The sequence below is a fragment of the Podarcis cretensis genome (assembly GCF_951804945.1).
Source record: "Podarcis cretensis genome assembly, chromosome: 6".
NCBI lineage: Eukaryota > Metazoa > Chordata > Lepidosauria > Squamata > Lacertidae > Podarcis > Podarcis cretensis.
Genome location: NC_137175.1, coordinates 98,554,014 through 98,561,045, shown reverse-complemented (window position 1 = coordinate 98,561,045; position 7,032 = coordinate 98,554,014).

Below are 7,032 nucleotides of genomic sequence, written 5' to 3'. Positions count from 1 at the left end.
CGTTACTGGTTAGCAGAGGAGGTTGGCCCCAGGTGCAATATTCAGAGGGGGAAACCCTGGCACAATGTCCACACCCTGCACCCCTGTGCTGGCCAAGCCCAGTGTCAGCAAAGCCACCCAGCTAAAAATATGTGGCCACCGCCACTGGCAGCCATGTGCCTCATGGGCTCATGCCTCCATCCCAGCTGCCCAGACCACCAGAGGGCCACATTACCTGTCCTGCCCCAGCAACCCATGCTATGCCACTGCTGCCAAGATCCTACTGAATTCCAATTCTGTCTTCTGCAGCATTGGCAACCCCTGCCAGTTTGGTGTCATCTGCAAATTTGATGAGCAACTCCTCAATTCCTTCATCCAAGTTGTTTATTTTTTTTATATATATAATTTTTATTATTTTTCCAATTTTAAGACAAAATAACATACACACACCAACAAACAAAAACAAACACACAGATATAATTTCATAACCTCATTTTCATAAGCCTTCTTTCTCGGACTTCCCCATACCTCACCCTTTTTGCATCCATATTTTACAATTTTTCAGCAACCCTTTACTCCAATTAATTAAAACTTACTATCTTTCTCAATTTCATCTTATTTCAACAAACAATTTCCGCTGCAATTCTGTATCTTCCTTTCCCTTGACATTTTAGCACTCATCAATATTGTAACAGTTCTTAAGATAAGCTTTGAACTTCTTCCAGTCTTCCTCCACCGTCTCTTTCTCTTGGTCACGGATTCTGCCAGTCATTTCTGCCAATCCCATAAAGTCAATCACTTTCGTCTGCCATTCTTCCAGTGTGGGGAGTTCTTGTGTCTTCCAATACTTTGCTAGAAGGATCCTTGCTGCTGTAGTGGCGTACATAAAAAAAGTCCTATCCTTCCTTGACACCAATTGGCCGACCATGCCCAAGAGAAATGCCTCTGGTTTCTTGTGAAAGGTACATTTAAGTACCTTCTTAATTTCATTATAGATCATTTCCCAAAAGGCTTTAATCTTTGGGCAGGTCCACCAAAGGTGAAAGAAGGTACCTTCAGTCTCATTACATTTCCAGCATTTATTATTGGGCAGATGATAAATCTTTGCAAGCTTGACTGGGGTCATGTACCACCTATAAATCATTTTCATAATATTTTCTCTTAAGGCATTGCTTGCCGTGAATTTGATACCGGTGGTCCATAACTGTTCCCAGTCAGCAAACATAATGTCATGACCAATGTCCTGTGCCCATTTAATCATGGCTGATTTAACTGTCTCATCTATTGTATTCCACTTCAGCAACAGATTATACATTCTTGATACATTCTTAGTATTGGGTTCTAACAATTCTGTTTCCAATTTCGATTTCTCCACCTGGAAGCCAATTTTCCTGTATTGTTTAAATGTTTCCATTATTTGGTAGTAATGAAGCCAATCTCGTACCTTGGGCTTTAATTTCTCAAAACTCTGTAGTTTAAACTCACCGCTTTCTTGTTCTAAAATTTCAGAATATTTTGGCCATTTGGATTCCATGTTAAGTTTCTTCACCTCCTTAGCCTCCATAGGTGATAACCACCTAGGAGTTTTATTTTCCAACAAATCCTTGTATCGAATCCAAACATTATATAATGCTTTCCTAACAATATGGTTTTTAAAACCCTTGTGAACTTTAACCTTGTCATACCATAAATATGCATGCCAGCCAAACCTATTATCAAATCCTTCCAAGTCCAGAATATCTGCATTCTCAAGAAGTAGCCACTCTTTCAACCAGCAGAAAGCTGCCGATTCATAGTACAGTCTCAAATCCGGCAGAGCAAAACCCCCTCTTTCTTTTGCATCAGTAAGTATCTTAAATTTTATTCTGGGCTTTTTGCCCTGCCAGATAAATTTAGATATATCTTTCTGCCACTTCTTGAAACAATCTAGTTTATCCACAATTTGTAATGTCTGAAACAAAAATAACATTCTAGGCAATACATTCATTTTGATCACTGCAATTCGGCCTAACAAGGAAAGCTTCAGATTCGACCATATTTCTAGATCTTTCTTTACCTCTGTCCAACATTTATCATAATTGTCTTTAAATAAATTCACATTTTTAGATGTCATGTTAATCCCCAAATATTTTACTTTCTTTGCCACCATTAACCCAGTTTCGTTTTGGAATCTCTCTCTTTCAACATTTGTTAAGTTTTTTTCCAGAACTTTAGTTTTTTGTTTGTTCAACTTGAATCCTGCCACCTGACCAAAGAATTGAATTAACTCTAAAACTCTTTTTGTACTAGTATCTGGCTCTTGTAAAATCAGTACTAGGTCATCTGCAAATGCCTTCAATTTATAGTGTTTAGTTCCGACCTGAACTCCTTTTACCAGCTGGTCCCCCCTAATCATGTTCAACAAAACCTCCAGGACTGATATAAAAAGTAATGGGGATATCGGGCACCCCTGCCGTGTCCCTTTTTCTATGGAAAGTTCATCAGTAACCACGTTATTTACAATTAGCTTAGTCTTTTGTTCAGAATATATTGCACTTATACCATTTTCAAACCTTTGACCTACCCCCATCCCATGGAGATTCTTCTTCATGAACTTCCAAGAGATATTATCAAAGGCTTTCTCCGCGTCCACTGCCTTCGTATTAATATTTACAGTTAGCAGTTCCATAATGTCAATTATGTTCCTTACATTATCTGGTAAGTGTCTTCCTGGGAGAAAGCCTGCCTGGTCCTTATGAATCTCCTCCATTAACACCCTCTTCAGTCTTTTTGCTAAAATGTCAGCAAATATTTTGTAATCCACATTAAGTAATGATATAGGGCGGTAGTTCTTGATCTGGTTTTTTTCAGTTTCAGTCTTTGGTATAAGTGTGATGAAAGCTTCTTTCCACGATTCAGGTGCCTTTTTCCCCTCTAATATTTCATTACAAACCTCCTTAAGCGGCTGTATTAACCATTCTTTCAATGCTTTATAATATCTGGAGGTTAGTCCATCTGGTCCTGGAGATTTCCCTAGTTGCATGTTTTGAATGGCACCCTCCACTTCTTGATCTGTTATTTTCTCATTTAAAATCAACATGCTTTGTTGCGAAATTTTTTGTAATCCATATTTCTTAAGAAAATCTTCTATGCCTCCTTCGTTTTCCGGCCCTTGTGCATATAATCTCCTGAAATAACTCTGAAAGCAGTTGCTAATCTCATTTGGTTTAAAGATGTTCTTTCCATCCACCTCCAAACTTGTGACTGTATTTAATTTCTGTCTCTTCTTCAATTGCCATGCTAGAAGTTTCCCACATTTGTCCGCTGATTCAAATGTCCTCTGTCTCATTTGCTTGATTTTCCATTCTATCTCCTGGTTCATCAATTCCATATATTGCATTTGATAGAACCTAATTTCTCTCAGAATTTCATGAGACTTTGGTTTAGACCTCAGTTTCTTTTCTCCTTTTATTTTTTCCAGAATCTTATCCTTCCTTTCATTTTGTTTCTTTCTCTTTAAAGAGTTCTGTTGTATCAGAAAACCTCGCATCACGGCCTTGCTTGCGTCCCAAATCACTCTTTTCTCAACCTCTGTCCTCAGATTTATCTCAAAGTAGTCCTTCAAGGTTTTTTGGGCCTTTTTGTAAATCTCCACCTCTCTGAATAGGGTGTCATTCATTCTCCATCTGAAGGATCCAGCTGTTGTTAGTTTCATTTCCATCTTCACTGCGTTATGGTCGGAGCATGTCTTTGGGCAGATTTCCACCTTTTTTATCCTTGGAGCCATTCCACTAGTAATCCATATTTGATCTATTCTTGTCCATGTCATTTGTGCCTCTGAAAAGAATGTTCCCTCTCTCTCAAGAGGGTTTCTTGTTCTCCAGATATCAATCAGGTCTATGTTTTCAGTCATTTCAAAAAAGGTCTTAGGTAGTCTCCCGTCCTTAGAGACCACCTGTCTTTGTGCTTTATCCATATTTGTAGAGACCACGCCATTCATATCTCCTAATAAGATCACCTTATAATCCAAATAATCCGTTAATGTCTCATGCAATTTCTTGTAAAATTCTGCCTTCCCTTCATTTGGTGCATAGATGCCCACTATCAGGAGTTTTTCTCCTTGGATTTGTATCTCAATTGCCAGAATTCTTCCATATTCATCTTTAAAGATCAATTTTGGGGTCAATTTTTCCTTTGCATAAATCACCACTCCTCTTTTCTTAACTTTGTCTGATGAAATAAATTCCTGTCCTAATCTTTTATTTATAAGTAGTCTTCTGTATGCCCTTGTTACGTGGGTTTCTTGTAGACATATCAAATCCAATTGTTCTCTTTTCAAGATATGAAAGACCTCACGCCTTTTTCTGGGAAGGTTGAGTCCATTACAGTTCCAAGTTAAAAATTGCAGAGACATTATTAGTTAGTTACCTCCAGCTGCTCCCTGCAGCTGTTCTTCTTCCGTTGGTGACTTCAGTCCAAATGTCAAGTTTCCAAGGTCTGTGTCAGAGGTCGAGTCTAGCACTCCTTTCACAAGGTCCTCCTCATTTCTGTCTAGGAATTGTTCTTTATCTTGCACTGTTCTTATTTTGACTTTCTTTCCTTTGAAGTTAAAAGACAAACCTTGTGGAAATTCCCACCTAAAAGGTATGTTATTCTTCTTCAGCAGGTCAACCAGATTCTTAAAATAGGTTCTTACCTCCAGAATATATTTTGGGATGTCCTTATAAATTTGAACAGAAGCATTTCCAATCTGAAGGGTTCTCTGGTAATGTAAATTTAAAATTTTATCTCTTTCCTCTTTAGATCTCAGAGTTATCAGACAATCCCTTGGGATCTTCCTGCCTTGCCTTCTGCCCAATCTGAAGGCGGTTGTTATCTTAAAATCATCTTCCTCTGAGTTTACCTGCCAAAATTCTGATAATTCTTTTGTGAGAAAGTCCACTAGGTTGTCCCCTTCACTTTCAGGGACCAACCTAAGTCTCAAATTCTTCTCTTTCCTCTGCATCTCCCACAAAGACAAGGCCGCCTCATGCTGGTCCAACTTCTTACAGACTGGTATTAGACTTTCCTGTGTAGTTTCTGCAGTAATTTTAGCTTCTTCTGCAATTTTTCGAATTGTGGCGTTTTCTTGAACCAATTTGTTTATGGTTTCTGTATTAGATGTAATGCTTTTGGTATTTAAGTCCAATTTTGTTGTAAGTTCTGTCAGTTGTTTGGTATTCTCCGTGCTCTGCTTAGTCAAATTTTCTAAAGATTCATTTATTTTAAGTAATGCTTGAGTCACTGAATCCATGAATACGTTTATTCCTTTCTCCTGTCCAGCTGCGCCTGTTGGCAGCAAGCCTGATATTGAGCCTCTTTTCTTTTGTGCAGCTTTAGCCTTAGATCTTGTTGTTATGTCTTCTGCGGAACCACTCATGTCCCAAGGTCGTTCCCACAGGAACAGCTCTTAAGTAGCAAAATCCAGTGACTTGTTTTTATTTGACAGTCTATGTTACAACTGTAATCTTTCAGCCCTCTAGAGGGAGCAATACATTGTGTCCAATAAGCAGAAGAAACAAAGAAACCAAAAACCCTCTTGGAGAGAGGTTTTTTTAGAAACTTTCAGTCTTTTAGAAACTTTCAGTCTTCCAATTGCAACAGTAATATTTCTGTAAAGTCCCAAAAATTGTATCTATTTGAGCTCTCCGCTTTGCAGCAGGTTTTGTCAGACAGTTCCTGTCAAAGCACTTCACCCAGGCAGTCTGTTCCCAGAGTCAGAGACAGCAGGAATTAATCACTTATATTTCCTCTCACGCAGGTTAAGCCAAGTTTCCTTTTCTTCCCCCCCTGCTCCTGCTTGCTGGAGGGGTAGTTAGAGTTCAATGCCAAAGTTAAATAATTCTAAAGTTCAAAGTTACTTTTCCTTCAATTGCAGCTTTCCAATTCCGTTGCTTTAAAAGCCATGCAAACCGGGGGAGGCAGACTTCCTTTATTTACCATCCCCGTTTTCAGCCAAATTTCAAACGTTTTTTATAATCCCAGTAGGTTTCCCAATCCTACTTACGGGTATTTCAATTTCAGTCCAGATTTCAGGAAGGAATCGGCGCTCTCCGCTTATGGCGACGCGGCTTGACTTCACGGGCTGGGTAGTGACTCTCAGCACCGCACGATCCCCCGATGCTCCTCCGGAGCCTTTAAAAAGGCTCTTTTGCAGTAAGGGGGGCGCAAAAGGTGCCCACCGAGTCTCCTTGTTCACAGGCTTCCGCGCCTGTGATTTTAGGGGTCCCCGCTTCGCCGTAGCGGTCAGACCCGAACTCGTGAAGCAGCCCTCTCTCCGGAGATCGGGGAGAGAGCCGCCATTAAGCGCTGGCGCCGACCGGAAGTCTCCCATCCAAGTTGTTTATAAAGGCATCGAACAATGGGCCCAGGACAGAACCTTCCAGCACCTCACTTGCCACTTATTTCCAGGATGGTGATGAACCATTAGTGAGCACTCTATGGATTTGTCAGTTTTTATTTTGTCTGTTAAGCCTAGAATTTTGTCTCTCTTCTCCATAATCTGCCTCAGTTCTCAGACTATTCTAGGGTCCAATTATCTAGGGCACCCTTTCTCAACCTTAGGTCCTCAGGTGCTATTGGACTACAACTCCCATCATCCCTGAAAACGTCCTGCTAACTAAGGTTGAAGTTGTAGTCTAACAGTATCTAGGACATAAGGTTGATATTGGCCATCTATACATTTTACCTCTTTGTCTTGATTGCAATACATATAGTTTCATTTGTAATCTCAAAATCTCCCTGAGCAGTTTGATTAGGACAATAGAATGTCCTTCATACTAAATTACTTGAGACCCAATATCACCACCCAGCTTGCTGAATTCAGTGCCCTCTCTGACATACACAGCAACACCACCTTCAGTACATTCTTTCTATAATGTTCCTATAAAGTTTATAACCAGTAATAACCATGTCCCATTGGTTCCTTCATTCCACCATCCTCTAAGCCGAAACAATCCAGTTCACAAGAGGTACTGTGATCAAAGAGAGCAGCATAATCACTTAGTACCATACTCGCATAAATCACTAGTCAAA